At 46.2% G+C, this 17,500-nt stretch overlaps 1 protein-coding gene across 1 annotated transcript in view; it reads right to left on the bottom strand.

Moving 5' to 3' along the window:
* The window catches only part of LOC143041033 (uncharacterized), a 751,767-nt gene that overhangs the window by 256,071 nt on the left and 478,196 nt on the right, over window positions 1-17,500 (bottom strand). The window lies entirely within an intron of this gene.

Genomic DNA, 17,500 nt, shown 5'->3' with positions numbered 1-17,500 from the left:
AGAGAGAGAGAGAGAGAGAGAGAGAGAGACAGAGGGAGATGTTGTGTGTGTGTGTGTGTGTGTGTGTGTGTGTGTGTGAGAGAGAGAGAGTGAGAAAGAGAGAGAGAGAGAGAGAGAGAGAGAGAGAGAGAGAGAGAGAGAGAGAGAGGGGGGGGGGAGAGAGAGAGAGAGAGAGAGAGAGAGAGAGAGAGAGAGAGAGAGAGGGAGAGAGAGAGAGAGAGAGAGTGAGAGAGAGAGGGGAGGGAGAGAGAGGGACGTGCGTCCGTGCTCTTGCTTTATCATTTGCCAGCATGAGAACGATCATCGCACGCCTTTGTTGTGTGCATGTCCGTGCGTGCATGGAAAAGCACAACAATCCATTTGGCAAACATCAATTTACCGACTGTGTCTGGTTGAGGGGTCTCCAGACAACGGAACTAGTCTACACGCACACACAAACACACACACACACACAAACATGCACACACACACACACACACAAACTTGGACACAAGAGAATGTCACATCACGGACAAGTCTCGCACAACTCCACAGTATATGTGGACAGTTGGCATTATTTGTCAATTATCATATGAAAACTATATAAAACTTATACACACACACATATATATATTTGTACAATGAATGGGTCCCAGTGAACAGACATACATTTTTATCAACCACAATACACTTTAATTCTAAGCCATCTACATCGAGAGACTCGAGGAGGTCAACATGCAGAAATTGAAACGTGGTGTATGTATATATATATATATATATATATATATATATATATATATATATATATATATATATATATATATATATATATAAATAACCAGCAATACGTACCATACATACCCTCCTCTGCTGATTGGCTCTCCCACCGTATCCACTACAACCCTACCGACCGTCCATCAAGAGGCATCACAACAGTTGCGAATGACATTAATTACGTAGCACGCAAAGCCAGCCCTCCCCCTCTCCCCCACCTTCCGTCACGGTTGTCGCCCCGGGATAGACGCCCCCCTCTGCCAATAGAAGTACCCTTCCCTCGGGATCGGAGAAGGGGAAATGACTCGAGGGGAGGGCAGAAGGGGGGGGAGGGGGGAATACATTAGTATTTAACTGTATTCGTTGTCTATCTTTGAAGCGTGGCAGGTGCCCCCTCTCCCCCCCTCCCCCCGGTCGACCCTGAAGCCTATTAGGTCAGCATGGGGGATGCATAAACACGTATATGTTCAAACACGAGAGTGCATACACACGCGCACACTTACACAACGATAGGCTACGACACAAAACCCACACATGATAAACACAAGCCCCATAAATAATAAGGCCCACCCGCCCAAACACACACACATACGTAAAAAAAATAAAAAAAAATAAATAAATAAATAAAGAAAGAGGGGCAAAGCTCCTGGCAGCCATCTCATGTGTCATTCGCCATAGCTTGTACAGAGTATGATGACGCCAAGGTAGTGGTTGTGGTGGTGGTTGTGGTGGTGGTGGTGGTGGTTGTGGTGGTTGTGGTGGTGAAGTGCACGGAGTAGCCGCACCAACACCACCCCTACCTACGAATATAAATCTAATTCGTCTGTTCTGTGAAAAAGATATATACACACACACATACATACACACACACACACACACACAAAAGCCTCTGCTAAACATACGCAAACCTTTACACTTAACATATTTCCTTATTCAGGTGCTCTCCTTCCTTCCCATATCTCTCTCTTTCTCTCCATTTCTTCTCCCATTACTGGATCAGATTCCACAGGGGATAGGCCGGTCATGCAGTGGAGCACTAAGGTTAAAATCGCACATGCAGACAGGTGAGACCGGAGGTCGCCTCTTCAAAAAAAAAAAAAAAAAAAAAAAAAAGGGGGGTAGGGGACTGGGGCTGGAGGCCCCCTCCCCCCCACCCTTTCCTGGCGTGCCACCTGGCCGCCACGAAGCCGCCGGGCGGCCTAGGCATACACACGCATTAGCCTAATTGCCCGCCCCCCTCATGCAAACACGCTCTACCCCGCCCCCTCCTCGGCCCCCAGCGGCCCCCATAACCATTACTGTAACTACCACTATTGCCAAGCCCACCACCACCCCCAATTTAGAGAACCTATAACGTTAAAAAGGTTCAATCTGCCACAACATATCAAACGCCTTCCTTCTTTCCTTCCAGAACAGAAGCTCCCAGAAGCTTTCTTCGCTTCCTCTTCGAGGTCGTCCGCAGACGTGACGTGTCAAGTTCTCACGAGATGATTGGACCGTTCCTGATGTCTTCTGGGCTCCTGTACTCGTCAGGAGCACTACATTCGACGGACCACTGCGGCTGACGCTTTGTCGCCACCTGGCGCCAAAGATGGTTATCTGTCGCCAAGAGTGAGGAAGCCTGGGTATCTTCATCACGAGGCTCCTCTTATCACCAGAATAAAATCGTCTGGCATCAACTAAAAATAAAATCTACATACACGAAACTAAACAGTGTGTTGGTAGCCAGAATAAAATATGTGGAGTACCACAGCCAAGTTGTTGACCTCGCGCTGGGGCGATCTCCTACCGAGGCGGGAGTATCCCTTTATCTGAAGAGAACTGCCTCGCGACTGCTACATTATGGTGGCCCCCCCTCCAAGGAAAGAGAGGAGGGGGCCATTTTCCAAACTCTATCTACATGTACAGTTATTCCTTCCCCTCTACCTTCTACAAAACCCTCCCTCCATGACCCTCCGTTCCCTCCACTCCCCTTTCAACATGTAGCCTGGTGAGAGATGGACTTTGTCGTGACACATAGGTAAGATGAAAAAATCCCACTGTTGGAGAAAGTTAACGGATGACGAATAGAATTAACTATATATTTCGACCACCCCCTGTGATCCTCTTCAGCAGATAGTTTACATGGTGTACAAGTAAGAGTTATATAGTCGATACAAAGGGATACAACGGGAACATGGGAACATACAATGGGACCACAGAGGGTGGTCGAAATATACAGTTAATTCTATTCTTCGTCCGTTTACTTTCTCCGACAATGGGATTTTTCATCATGTATCCAGAGCCTATGCATTTTAGTGTATGAACGCGCGCGCGCACACACACAATTAGAATCATGCATAAATTCTTAGCTTGGTATGATCACTGGAGAGTAAAATACAGTATGGTTCCTTCTTTCTTGTGTACTGCATTTAGGGAAACACAATTAGATATACACACATCCGGAAGGTACCAGCCGATAACCACGAATCCAACACGTGATCCAAGACCATGATGAGTCCAACGCACGCACACACACACGCGTACACACACAAACATGCATACATAACCAACCAGCTACACGCACCACATCAGTGTATGTCACCGAGATCATGCACATGACTAAATATATCTTCGTCGGTCCTTGTAAACACGTGACCCTACGTGACATTGCCCATTCCAGGGCATAAATCCCACTGTCATACAAACAAACAAACAAACACACGGGCATACATGGATATGCACGCAAACACTCACACCTCGTGGCGCTGTGGTTAGAGTTCTCGCCTGACACTGCGGCGGTCCGGGTTCGATTCCCGCCCAGGGCTGAAATAATTTCATTATCGCTGCACTGCGGGGTGTTACTCCAACTCTCGTGGGCGGGGAGTTGGGTGTATGTGTGCGTGTAAGGTTACAGTATTACCCATAGATCGGTCATATATGAGCTCTGAGCTCTCATCCGGGGGGTTAATAACTGTCGATCACGAGTCAAACACGTGACCCAAGACCATGATGAAACCTATAACTAACCACCCAGGCACACAATGCACTCATTATTCTCTCTCACAAACACAGAAAATGGGAAGAGGGAGAGATGTTCAGTATCGTTCCTTCTGGATGCTGTTTTCTAAACTCAACTGTTCAGAATTTTAGTAAAATCACTAGTAAATATACATCCGGTATACTCAGTTCCCGGTATACCTCCCCCCCCAACCTCCGGGAATTGTGATTTACATCCAGAGCCTTTCGAATTCAAAACAAACTAAAACTGCGACTTTGAACTAAATGAATATGCAAACACGGTAATAAATAAACAAATCGATAAATAATATATCCTAAGCATTTCAAATGCACGGAGGACTTATAACCCGTCTCGCATCATCATTACGTCATAATTTACTGTCCCAGTAGTGACGTCATCCCGTCACCAGACTCGATGTTACGACATCTTGACTACATGAGAACTTGAGGGGCGTATTTTCCAACGTCGTATGTTACAACTTAACCCCCGGATCTTTGTACGGGTGCTTTGCCCTTCCGGCTGTCTCTACTCCCATACGCCAGAGACGGGTCCCCCCCTTCTTTAGGCCGGTATTTACCCTCGAACTTATATGTTCCTCGTTTTTTTTCGGATGTACCCTCTTTTAGGGCCTTTCTGCCGGCCTTGGGAACATGTATGGGCAATAAACAAGTAAGCAAATGATTGAATAAATGTTCACTTAAATCACCCTCTCAGTCGCGCGCAGTGGGACGTGAGAAACCCATGGAAGGGGAAACCCCTGTCAGTTTCGGCGAGCCGCTGGATTTTTGGAAGTTGAATGAAATAATTCATTCATTCGCTCCCCCTACACGAAGTCCGTATTCACGAAATTCGTGGGGTGACCAACGCCATTAGGGTACACGACGATTCATGATATCGTTTACCCCATGGTGCTCACCACCACAATCAATCAATCCCTTAAGGCTGCACCCAGGGACACCCCCACTGGGCATACCACGGCGTCGTGCATGTCGAATTAGTCCCGAGATCGATTCCCACGCAAGAAACAAGAAATGGGGGTTACCGTGCATCACCGCCAACACCATGACATCGGAAGCCCAATGAGTTTTTTGAAATGCGGAATGAAATTCGCTCAGCGCGGGAGGCAAATTCCACAAAATTACTAAAATCATGATTCCCCCGCGATGCAACAATGTGTGTGTGTGTGTGTACACACACACACACAATACAATGCAAATATCTCGAGGTGATCTTCAAAATGGCATATAGCATTTTCACACTTAATTTCCCCATATTCCTCCCATGCGATACTTTTTAAGAAACATATTTATATTCTATAATCTACAGAACACTTATACGATGATTTAAAAAATATATTGCAATGCACATTCATACTACGGCTTTTTACCAGCAGAAATAAAAATCAAGTGGATTGAACCAACTTCCTATTTTCATTGTTTAATTCTAATCATACAATGACAAACACATCAATATTTGTACAAATTCCAGCGTAAAATTAAATCGCATTGCTTTCAATCGTTCTGCATTTTTCTGTTTAAAATTGGAAAGGAAAAATAGATAAATAGACGTGCGGAATTCATTGCACTATCTGCAGGAGGACTCGAACCGGCAAAACCGATTCGCAGACGAGAGGAGAAACCCGCTTGGCCTTCACGGCACCGAACGCCAGGCCTCCTGGCTCATTCGACACCACAAACACGGCAACAAATTATCTTACGTTTCTTTTTTTCTTTTGCCGATTCGCATTTATTTTAGACAACTGCAAAAGAGAGGAAAAAAAACCGTTTGGCCTTCACGGCGAAGACCGCCAGGCCTCCTAGCTCATTCAACACCACAAACAAGGCAAAAATTATCTTACATTTTTTTTGTGCATATATTCAGACGATCATTTCCACTCAAGGTACAAGAGAAGGATTTCGATCATCAGACGACTTTATTCAGCTGAGGGGAACACTCCCACCCCACCCCCACCACTGCACCTGAAGCATTAACAAAATAAATAATAATACATACATACATATACCAAGGCTTTTTCCCCCTTCCAAGGGAGGTAGCCAAAAAGGGAAAGGCATAAAAACACTCCCACCCATTTCATCCCTAAATACACTCCACACCCCTCCCACCCTTCCTCTCATCTGAGCACCTCCTGGATGACGAGTCCTGAAGCATTAACAAAATAAATAATAATAATAATAATAATGATAATAATAATAATAAAATAAACAGTTACTGGTCGGACCCAACAAAGCCCCAAGCCGACATCTTGGGTTGATTACATGGACCGAGCGCCACTAAACAGCACCCAGTCTCCCCCAATGCGATGGTAATTGAAGGGGTGGACAATGAGAGGAGAGAGATAGAGAGAGAGAGAGAGAGAGAGAGAGAGAGAGAGAGAGAGAGAGAGAGAGAGAGAGAGAGAGAGAGAGAGAGAGAGAGAGAGAGAGAGAGAGAGAGAGAGAGAGAGAGAGAGAGAGAGAGAGAGAGAGAGAGAGAGAGAGAGAGAGAGAGAGAGAGAGAGAGAGAGAGAGAGGGAGAGAGAGAGAGAGAGAGAGAGAGAGACAGACAGAGAGGGGGGTGAAAGGGGAGGGGGAGGGTCAACCTTCCGTCCCCCCGCGCGCGTCATTTAGCAAACAAGAGCCAATTTGTTAAGAAAATGGCGGCAGGCAAAAGTGGCCAGAACTCTTTGGTGAAAAATGCCCACCTGCCATGGCACCGTTTCAAACTGTTGCGAAAAAAGTGCCACGCGAGTGTTACAAGAAGAAGAGGAGCCAACCAGGGCCAAAGTTGCAGCAAACCACAACGCTAACAGCCGGCGTGCCTCTCTTCCCATCCATAATTATCATTCGGCAACGCAATGGCCGAGGCAACAGACAGTACTATAAATAAAAATGTAAGTAAATAAATAGACAAATGAATACATCAATGGGTAATTAAACACAAATGTTTCACTCACTGGAAACCCGCAACCCCAAAGTGTCCGGCAACGATCCTCAAGCCCTGACCCCACAGATCTCTCTGGGAAGAATCTTTAGACTAACGCCTGGGTGTATTAGTGTGGAATAGTTTCCTTGTCACATATTTAAGAGTAGCAGGAGTAGAAGTAGAAGTAGTAGTAGTAGTAGTAGTACGAGAAGAGAATAAATACAGTCGAAGCCGAGAGAGAGAGAGAGAGAGAGAGAGAGAGAGAGAGAGAGAGAGAGACGACAGTAAAGGTGCTGAAGACGAACAAAGGCAGCAAGGAGATGATTCTCTCCGATGTCCACCTTGCTGGTACCAGCCACCTTTCCCAGTGAAACACAAAACCTGATACTGATTTTGTCCTTTACAAATCGAAAATGTACAATGGAAAGGGATAGGTTCCCTACTCAAACATGACGAGAAAAAAATATGTATTACTAATGTATTTCTACTACTACTTTTACAAATAACAACAGTATAGGGTTGCAAATAAGGTTTATGAAGAGTATTGGGGTGGTTTGGACACATGGAAAGAATGAGTGAAGAAAGATTAGTAAAAGAAATATGGAAGGTATAGGTGGATGGAGTGAACAGGAGGGGGCGATCGAGGATGAGGTGGATGGATGGGGTAAAACAGGTGTTAAGAAGGAGGGGGATGTCTGTTGAAGAAGGAAGGGAGAAGACAGATAGGGGTGAGTGGAGAATGGTTATATATGGATGATGCTGTGATGCATGAGGGGGAGTGGGTGGGAGATGGGGGGTTAGGGAATAGTTGTGTATGAATGATATTCTGACGCAGCCCAATGGGATTTCTCACCGTCTTCCCTTTTTCTGCATGAAGGGACGGAGAGGGGGTCGCCGATTAAATGAAGCGGCCTTGCTGTGCATGTGCTGTGTCTTGCTGCATTGATTATGACCCAGGGCAATGGGCGGGATATAGGAATGACCCGTCATCCAGGAGGAGCCAAGAAAAGAGCGAGGGAGGGGTGGTGGATGGGAGTGGAGTGGGTGGGAGTGGAATTATGCCTTTTGACTTTGGCTACCTCCCTTGTAAGTCGGAAAAAGACCTTAGCATATGTGTAATAATAATAATGACAATGATAATAATAATGATGATGATGATGATGTGATTCATGTTAATGTCACGAACTCTCCCTCTCAGTGGTACCAAGGTCGGTCCCTCCTTCTGGACTTTTGCCCTTACTAATAATTTAGTAAAAATAATAGCAATAGTAATGATAAATAATAATAATAATAATAATAATAATAATAATAATAATAATAATAATAATAAATAGGAGTAATAAATACCATTAACTTTCTTACCCGTATCCTGTTACCAATAATAACAATAAAAAAATAATACTAACAAAAATATGAATTATAATAAAACCAAGCTAATTCGTACAGCCTGTCTATTTCCCAGCCGCGAGAGATTGCGGCAATGTACAACACATCAATTCTTATAAATATCCTCTCTTTCGGACGGTAAATGGAGCTCAACCAACCGAGAACAGCAATAAACTATCACGTGAGCAGTATCAAGGAAACCAAAAACACAGACTCGAAACGTTTAAACGTTTAACAAATCACATTAATCTCCAGCGATCACCGAGCTCCACCCTTAACCCCTTCGGCCCCGCGTGCCACATTCCCCCATAGCTCCGGTCTGTCGCCAGGCGATTTCATTCGTCTCCGTGGCACCAAGCCCCCTTGGCGCCAAAGGTCGCTCTCGCCTCACTCCCTTCGGCGCCAGGCGCCAGTTTCCCACACCTTTTAATCTAGTTGTCCCCAAAAGTATTTTGTTCATTTCCGTAACGGGGCCGATGACCACGGACAAACCCCCACCCCCGCGCTGCCCTGACCAGCCACGCTAAATTGCCGGCGATTGTACGGAATGGCTTCACAAATGGGACAGAGGTCTTCCTGCCAGGCCAATAACTATAATGAAATTAAAACTGGGAACAAATGGCGAGGGACAATGGAGACGTATACTTAGATACGGTGAGAGAGAGAGAGAGAGAGAGAGAGAGAGAGAGAGAGAGAGAGAGAGAGAGAGAGAGAGAGAGAGAGAGAGGGGGGGGCGCACACACATACAGAAAGAGAAAGAGAGAGAGGGGGGCAGACACACACACACACACACCACACACACATACAGAGAGAGAGAGAGAGAGAGAGAGAAACGGACGGGGGTCGGGGGTGAGGGTACAGAAGGACAGAATTAAAGGAGCGTAGTAGTAGTAAGTAGTCCCCGTGACTAACCAACCACATCTCCCACTCACCTGCACACTCCCAAAGACTTCTGTTGGTGCTCACTGTCGCCAATCACGCACAGATGTGTACACTCACACACACACACACACACACACACGCGCGCGCGTGCGCGCGCATGTACACACGTCCACACAAACACATACAATACACGAAGTCATGAGATCAAATTAAGAAAGACTAAATGTCTGAGGGATATGAAAAAATACCAGCTTTCCATACAGATTCATAAATACTTGGAATAGCTTAGAAGGTAATGCAGCCCAAACTGGGACAATACCTGAATTTATACCTAAGTGTGGTAATTGGAAAATAAGGGCATACAGCCCAATTTGGAAGCATACATGAGTTTGAGGTTGGGTTTGGTTAAATGAGAACTCATTCCACACGAACATGGCTTGTTTACTATAGACTACAATTAGGTAAACACGCACACACACACACACACACACACGACTCAATGGCGCAGTGGTAGAATTCCCGGCCGCCACTACGGCGGTCCGGGTTCGACTCCCGCCCAGAACTGAAATAATTTCACTATCGCTGCGTTGCGAATCGTTACTCCATCTCTCGCGGGCAGGGAGTTGGATTGTGTGTGTGTGTGTGTGTGTGTGTGTGTGTGTGTGTGTGTGTGTGTGTGTGTGTGTGTGTGTGTGTGTGTGTGTGTGTGTGTGTGTGTGCGAGGTCAAAGAATTACCCACAGATCGGTCATATATGAGCTCTGAGCTCTCTTCCGGGAGGGAAATAGCTGTCGATCACGAGCCCAGCACGTGACCCAAGACCATGGTGAATCACACACACACAAGGTTGTTGGGATTCCCGAAGCATCAGCTCCCCTCTGGAAATGGAGACGGTTCAAGTCCCGCAGTTTGGAGTTAGTTCCAGCCACCTATAATTTGCGTATGATGCTGCTGCTGCATATTATGCTCTTCCACCTGACTGGGTGACCAGACAAGCAGAGCCCTTCCCTCCTCCTCCTCCTCCTCCTCCTCCTCCTCCTCCTCCTCCTCCTCCTCTCCCTCCCTCGCCCTCGTCTTCTTACAGGATAAAACCGCCAAGCAATTTCATTAAGATTTAGGAATGCCTGTCTCTCCTCTGAGGCTTCATGCTGAGTTTGAAAATCCGGAGGGACACGCTGTCGAAGGTCGTGGCCTTGTATCTTCAATCAGTCTCCAACGTCAGACGATTTTATTCAGGTGAATGAAAATCTCTCTCCAAAGAAAAGAAACAATAAATAAGTACGATGATAAATAAATAAGTATATAAATAAATAGAAATGGTGTGTGGGTACAGTGGGACACTAGCGATAATAACATTTCACGTAGTAATGAACTTCGAGACATGTCACACTTTTTTTTTTTTTTTTTTTTTTTTTTTTTTTTTGAGGGGGCGGGCACGTAACAGAGAGTGCCGCCTACCCGGGACTGGAATGCCTGCAAGAGGCACTCATTACATGCTAAGTGCCAGGTGCCAAAAATGAACGGACGGCCGCGCCCTACGTGGGGGGAAGGTGGCGGGAAGGGAAGGTTCAATGAACAATGCGAAGAGGGCGGGGAAAGGCCCCCGAGTGAAGAGGAGGGGGTTGCCAAGCAACTGCATGAAGCCGCTTGGCGCCAGACAGAGGAAAGTGACACCAGAAGGGACGGGGGGGGGTTATAACCTATACAAGGATATGACCCTTCCCCTTCAGAAGGGGACCACACAAAGATATACAGAATAGATTGGCTCCAGCCAGAATAAAAGGGACAAATGGCGCACGACATGGAAGGGCTTACGCCTGATCCGCGTTTGTTTGGCAAGCAATGTTTGCCAAACTGTGTTCAAACGGTTTTCGAGCATTGTTTGTAAACACAATCCCCTGGTGCCGACTTGCCCTGGTGCTAATAGTACAGCACGAGGAGACAGTTAATGGAAACAGTGACAGTATAATACTGTCAATATTCATTTATCGCACGAGTCCCGCTCCCAAAGCCCCCCATGGGCGCGCTGAGAGACTGGGCTGGCATAACAAGGGCTGTAAAATGTTGGCAAGCTGTTGGCAAGCCAGCCTGAAGCGCTCGGCTGCAGAGCGTCCTGCTGGGATCTCGATATTCGATAGAGGCTCCGAACTGGAACGAGTGCCTACACCCAAGGCGGTGGTGGGAATGGTGGTGGGAAATGGGAATGGTGGTGGGAATGGTGGCGGCAGTCGGGTGGAAGTTGTGTTGTTGGTAATAGTGGAGTTGGAGGTAACTAGGGTGGAAGTGGTAATGGTGGTTGTTGGGTGGAAGGCAGGGATCTATTGGTGGTAATTGTGATGGTAAAAAAGGGGCAGTGGTGGAGGTGATTTTGTGTGTGTGTGTGTGTGTGTGTGTGTGTGTGTGTGTGTGTGTGTGTGTGTGTGTGTGTGTGTGTGTGTGTGTGTGTGTGAGAGAGAGAGAGAGAGAGAGAGAGAGAGAGAGAGAGATAAAGAGAGAGAGGGATGGAGGTGTTTAAAAACCGGGGAGCCAGAAGACAAAAGCACAATGAGGAGGAGGAGGAGGAGGAGGAGGGGAGGAGGAGGAGGAGGAGGAAAAGGAGGAGGAGGTACCATAATGAATGGAGCGCACATTCCTAGGACCCTCCCCCGTGTCTATCTTTTGGCATTAAGGGCGAAAACCCCTTCAAGCGTGAACACAAGAACGCCCTTGTAGACAACAAATAGGGTTTCATTTGATGACATAATGTATATACATTTCAACCCCTCGGGACTGGGGACTACTTGCTGTTACAGTCAGACGATTTTGTTCAGGTGTTGTGGGTCCTCTTCGGTGGAGGAGAGGTTAACCCTCTTAAACACGGTGATTTTTTTCTTTTTTTTTCTTTTTTAACTCCCGCCCGAAACTGTTTCGATTCTTCGCGAGTTCGCAGCCACTTCGAGACGCACAAAAACATTCTGTCCTTAAGCGGACCAAAATCAATAAAGCACGCCACAGTGGCTCCCGAGCCGCTGATGTCGCAACCGAGTACGTAAGTAAAAAAAGAACCCTTACGGTAGTAGACGTAGTTGTGATGGAGGAAGAAGAATCGGTCACTTATCACGAAAGAAGAAGAGTAATACGCAACGTGGACACGACACTACACTGCACGTTCGTATGGCCCTCAGAGCGGCCAAGGTGAGGGACGGGGGTGGGGGTGGGGTGCCATGAGGGACTGTCGGACCCTGGCACTGCGACACCTGGCCCTGTCCACCCCCCCCCCCCGAGCGCGTCACACCTTCTCCGTGTCTGCATTTTTGCTTGTATTGACCACTGCCCCGCTCGTCTAACGACACGTGCCGCCTGGATGGTTGGTTGGCTGCGCACGTGAACGCACCGCGGGGGGTTCGGGTTCGAGTCCCGGCCCCAGGACGCTGTTCGTTGGATGAAATGGGGAAGTAAACTAAGCAAAGAAACGTAGGACTCTTGGTGTTTATTTCTTGGTGTTTGTGGGCTGTGACGTCAGACATCACACAGGGAATTGAGGCTTCAGGAAGAGGTCTTCCAACCCGTTTATGTTATGGTCGTTGTCTGCGCGCTGCCCGTACTGGGGAAAGAAAACGGTAAAAAAGAGAGAGAGAGAGAGAGATGGAGAGATTTTGGTCGCTTGTGTATAGAGAGCGAAGAGAGAACCTCGCAGGGGGGAACACATGGCTCCACTCTCGATCAAACGTCCTGAAATCTGCTGAATTTCACTCCATACGTATGGGCGCGTGCTTTGACTTCGCCACCCCTCTTTATAAGCGAGATAGCCCCATACATATAAATGCATACATACATACATACATACAATTCCAGGTCAACAGAATTCGGTGCATGTTCCTACACGCCGTGACCTCTTATGAAATTAAACTATGTACAAAACATATATATATATATGTATGTATGTATGTATGTATATATATATATATATATATATATATGTATATATATATTTATATATATATACACAATGGTTAAGGGTGGAGATTCTATTTGGATGGTTAAAATCAAACAGGGCCTAAAGTCTTTCTGCTTGTGACGGAAGTGAAATATAGCATATATTTGTATTACACTCAAACACACACACACACACAAAAACGTAGTAATGAATACACAAGAGTTGAGTTTTTGAATCGACGTTAAAAGACGGAATGTAACGAATTAAGACTCATTAGCTTAATCTCGTTCTGTTAAGCAGACACACGCACGCACACATACGTCAGGTTTGGCCAATGGGGGGGAACAGGCACGGAGCCCTACGAGCGTAGCCCTTTTCTGGTGCAATAACCTAAGGCCGTGGCACGGTGCAGGGGTGGAAGAAAACGGCAGGTACACGTCATGTGACATTACTGTACGTTATACTCCCAAAGCTCCTACGGCGGAGTGGAAGGCCCCGCGACGACGACGACGACGACGACGACGACGACGACGCCCGAAGGGACCCGATCGATAAGCCCGGATGGTTTATGCACACCCTTATATTAACTTTCTCGGGTTCAGACACGCCAAGGTAGCGCTGCCGCCTGTTAACGCTACGAGACCCTTCTTGTTTTCTGTTCCCACAAGAGACGGGCGATTCTATTCAGCTCTTTCAGGGTTTCCAGGTCCTTCTGTCTGTCTTCTTTGTTCCCTGTCCATCGCCAACCGTCCTTACCCACCCAAACCCCGACACTAACAAACGACACTAAACGACACTATAAGACACTAAGAGTTCAAATACTAAGCCGAGTTTGAATGCAGACACTAGTGAGAGTTGGGATAACAACGGGTAATCACTAAAGGACACTTACAAGGTAATCACTAGTGAGCATTAGTAAAGAGGTAGCCATTAAGAGACAATTACTATTTGATACCCACAAATAGTCCCTGGCCATAAAGTAACACACAAATGAGCTCACAAAAGAGCCCCACTATCGTTATCACTAAAATATATATACTCACTAATAGGTACTTCCACAAAGACCCAAGTTCTAACAGGTATTCGTTAAGAGAGAGTAAGTTAGTAAAAGGTACACACTTAAAGCCAAAGTTTAGTAATCAATAGCAGTTAATCACCCCCTTTCCATCATCAACGAAGCTGCCGCCTACCTTCGGCTCAGTCCTGATGGCCAAACCGAAGCTTACACTTATACCATGTCCTCTCTTCCTCCCTCCCTCCCTCCTTCCCTCCCTCCCTCCTTCTCCAACAATATCGAACCAACCCACCACACATATACGAGTATATTACGTCTTAGTTCTGAGTACCGGTGTAATACACTAACAGCTTCTCGACACAGACAGGGGGTGGTAGCGGTAGTGGTATTTAGTGGTGGTGGTGGTAGTGGTATTGTTAGTGGTCGTGGTGATCATAACGATGATTACGATAATAACAATGACTATGATTACACAAACGATGACAAAGGAGAAGATTATTACAATAATCACAAAAAACAACAACAGTATCATTAATGAAGAATAAATAACAATTAAGTACCAGCAATAATAACAACAACAATAATAATAATAATTACGAAATAATACTAACGAAAATACAAAAATATGATAAAAAATACAACCGTACACAAAAATCACGGAGCGTAGTCGGTGTAAAAATGACACCTGTCACAGGATCACTCGACACCTGTGTCCACTACGGGGGTGCACACAAGTGTACAGTTGAGTGAACAAGTTCGTCCACTGAATGATGAACGAACGGACTTTCCTGTTGAATTTCATCATCAAGTTCACCAATGTCGGGCGCCTTTTTTTCAATTCTATACCAATCAAAACCTTCCTAATATCCTAGTATATTCTAGAAAAACATACTTCCCTAACTGTACTAGTTTATTGTTAGGTGTCGTACTGATAGAGAGATAGAGAGAGAGAGAGAGAGAGAGAGAGAGAGAGAGAGAGAGAGAGAGAGGGAGAGAGAGAGAGAGAGAGAGAGAGAGAGAGAGAGAGAGAGAGAGAGAGAGAGAGAGAGAGAGAGAGAGAGAGAGAGAGAGAGAGAGAGAGAGAGAGAGAGAGAGAGAGAGAGAGAGGAAAATGTAAATATCTCACATCGACAGATTTGACTAAACTTTGTGGCCTCCTCAAGTTGTCAGCCGGTAAGGAGCGGCACATGGAGGCCAGGGTCGACGTCATGAAGCAGCGAGCAACCCACAAACATCTCGACATTACGGGTTTTGAATAAACACTCAGAGTTGGCGTATTTTATTAAGAGACCAAAAATCGATGTTAGTCAATAGAGAGAGAGAGAGAGAGAGAGAGAGAGAGAGGGGGGGGGAGGGAGAGAGAGAGAGAGAAGGAGAGGGAGAGAGAGAGAGAGGGGAGGGAGGAGAGAGAGAGAGAGAAGGAGAGGGAGGGAGAGAGAGAGAGAGAGAGAGAGAGAGAGATAGAGAGGGAGAGAGAGAGATAGAGAGAGAGAGAGGGAGAGAGAGAGATAGAGAGAGAGAGAGATAATAGAGAAAGAGAGGTATACAGAGGTAGGGAGAGAGAGAGAGGGGGGTAATAGAGAAAGAGAGAGGTATACAGATAAAGGCAGAGAGAGAGAGAGAGAGAGAGAGAGAGAGAGAGAGAGAGAGAGAGAGAGAGAGGTATGGAGAGAGATAGGCAGACAGACAGACAAACAGAGAGAGAGAGAGAGAGAGAGAGAGAGAGAAAGAAAGAGAGAGAGAGAAAACACAACTGACACAGGAAGATAAGGCACATACAAAAAGGAAAACCCAATGGACTAACAAGAAGAAGAAAGGGAGCCGTCTAATCAGCAGGAGAGGTGAGGTTCCCTTCAGCCAAAATACACGAGCTATACATAGCGTAAACTTGAAAAACAATTCCCTTTTTTGTTCTCGTGTTTATTACACGCTTTTCTAGGTGTCAGGTGTAATGGTTGGGAACAGGACACGACAGTTATCTGGAGAGCACAATATGCAAATGAAGCTAATCAACAGCCTGACAGCGTGCGGAAGTCTCGCCCAGCATAAGCCAGTGGTCACTTTAATAATCTTGTTCTGACTAACGCCAAAAGATGACATTTCACAGAGAATATATATATATATATACATATATATATGTTATATATATATATATATATATATATATATATATATATATATATAAACGTGTGTGTGTGTGTGTGTGTGTGTGTGTGTGTGTGTGTGTGTGTGTGATTCACCATAGTTTTGGATCGACAGCTATTTCCCTCCCGGAAGAGAGCTCAGAGCTCATATGTGATCGATCTATGGGTGCTGCGGTGACCTTACACGCACACACACACAACTCCCCGCCCTCGAAAGTTGGAGTAACAACTCGCAGCGCAGCGATACTGAAATTATGTCAGCCCTGGGCGGGATTCGAACCCGGATCGCCGTAGAGGCGGCCGGGAACTCTACCACTGTGTGTGTGTGTGTGTGTGTGTGTGTGTGTGTGTGTGTGTGTGTGTGTGCGCGCGTGCATTCTATTTTTCTTTTCTTTTTCTAACCACATACCTCTTTAGAGTCCTTCCATTAGCAAAATAACAACCCCGACACGTAATTGACTTAATGACTATCTTCACGAAAAGGGGGAGCGTTTGGCCCCTTCACATACCACATGACACTTTCCCTGTTGCGGTGGCAATTCACTCCCACGGTGCCCCTCGCTCGTTAGTAAACCCCTTATGTCTTCTCTTATACTTCGCTTCGATGGTCAAAGCTACGGACCCTAATTCTGTCTCACTTTTGTCAATGTTATCGTTGATTAAATATTCTCTTCTAGCAGTACACACCTAATCTCTTATAATACTAATACCATAACAACAACAATAACGACAACAACAAATAGAGTAGTCTGGACATCCGACAACGGGAGCCTACTGTCCGGGGGGATAGTGACCCCCCCACCTCTCTTCCACCTCCTCCGGACACAAAAACCCGCCACACGAAACCTACTCAAACTCCAAAAAATAACATCGATTTACTACAAATCCCCGTCGACGGAGCCATGCTGCCGTAAAGGCTTCCCTCTTCCCCCCGTTTTCGTGCGTCGCTCACCCTTTGTCGCAAACTTGTCCTGTCCATGTTTCACATCCGTACGACATGGACGCCAGCGCTCAGACCAATTCTTTTGACAGCCGTACCCTGTGTCCAGGTTTTCCAGTTGGTGCACTCTGTGTGTGTGTGTGTGTGTGTGTGTGTGTGTGTGTGTGTGTGTGTGTGTGTGTGTGTGTGTGTGTGTGTGTGTGTGTGTGTGTGTGTGTGTGTGTGTGTGTGTGTGTGTGAGTGATTCACCAAAACGGTCTTGGAACATGTGTTGGATTCGTGATCGACAGCAAATACCCTCTCGATCTAAGGTTAGTGTGTGTGTGTGTGTGTGTGTGTGTGTGTGTGTGTGTGTGTGTGTGTGTGTGTGTGTGTGTGTGTGTGTGTGTGTGTGTGTGTGTGTGATTCACCAAAACGGTCATGGACCGTGTGTTGGATTCGTGATCGACAGCTAATACCCTTTCAGATGAGAGTTCATATTTGACCCGATCTAAGTTTAATGCGCATATGTGTGTGTGTGTGTGTGTGTGTGTGTGTGTGTG

The sequence above is a fragment of the Oratosquilla oratoria genome, chromosome 30 (genome assembly GCF_046742065.1).
Source record: "Oratosquilla oratoria isolate Oo_2021 chromosome 30, ASM4674206v1, whole genome shotgun sequence".
Lineage (NCBI taxonomy): Eukaryota > Metazoa > Arthropoda > Malacostraca > Stomatopoda > Squillidae > Oratosquilla > Oratosquilla oratoria.
This window is presented reverse-complemented; position numbering and strand designations above follow the sequence as displayed.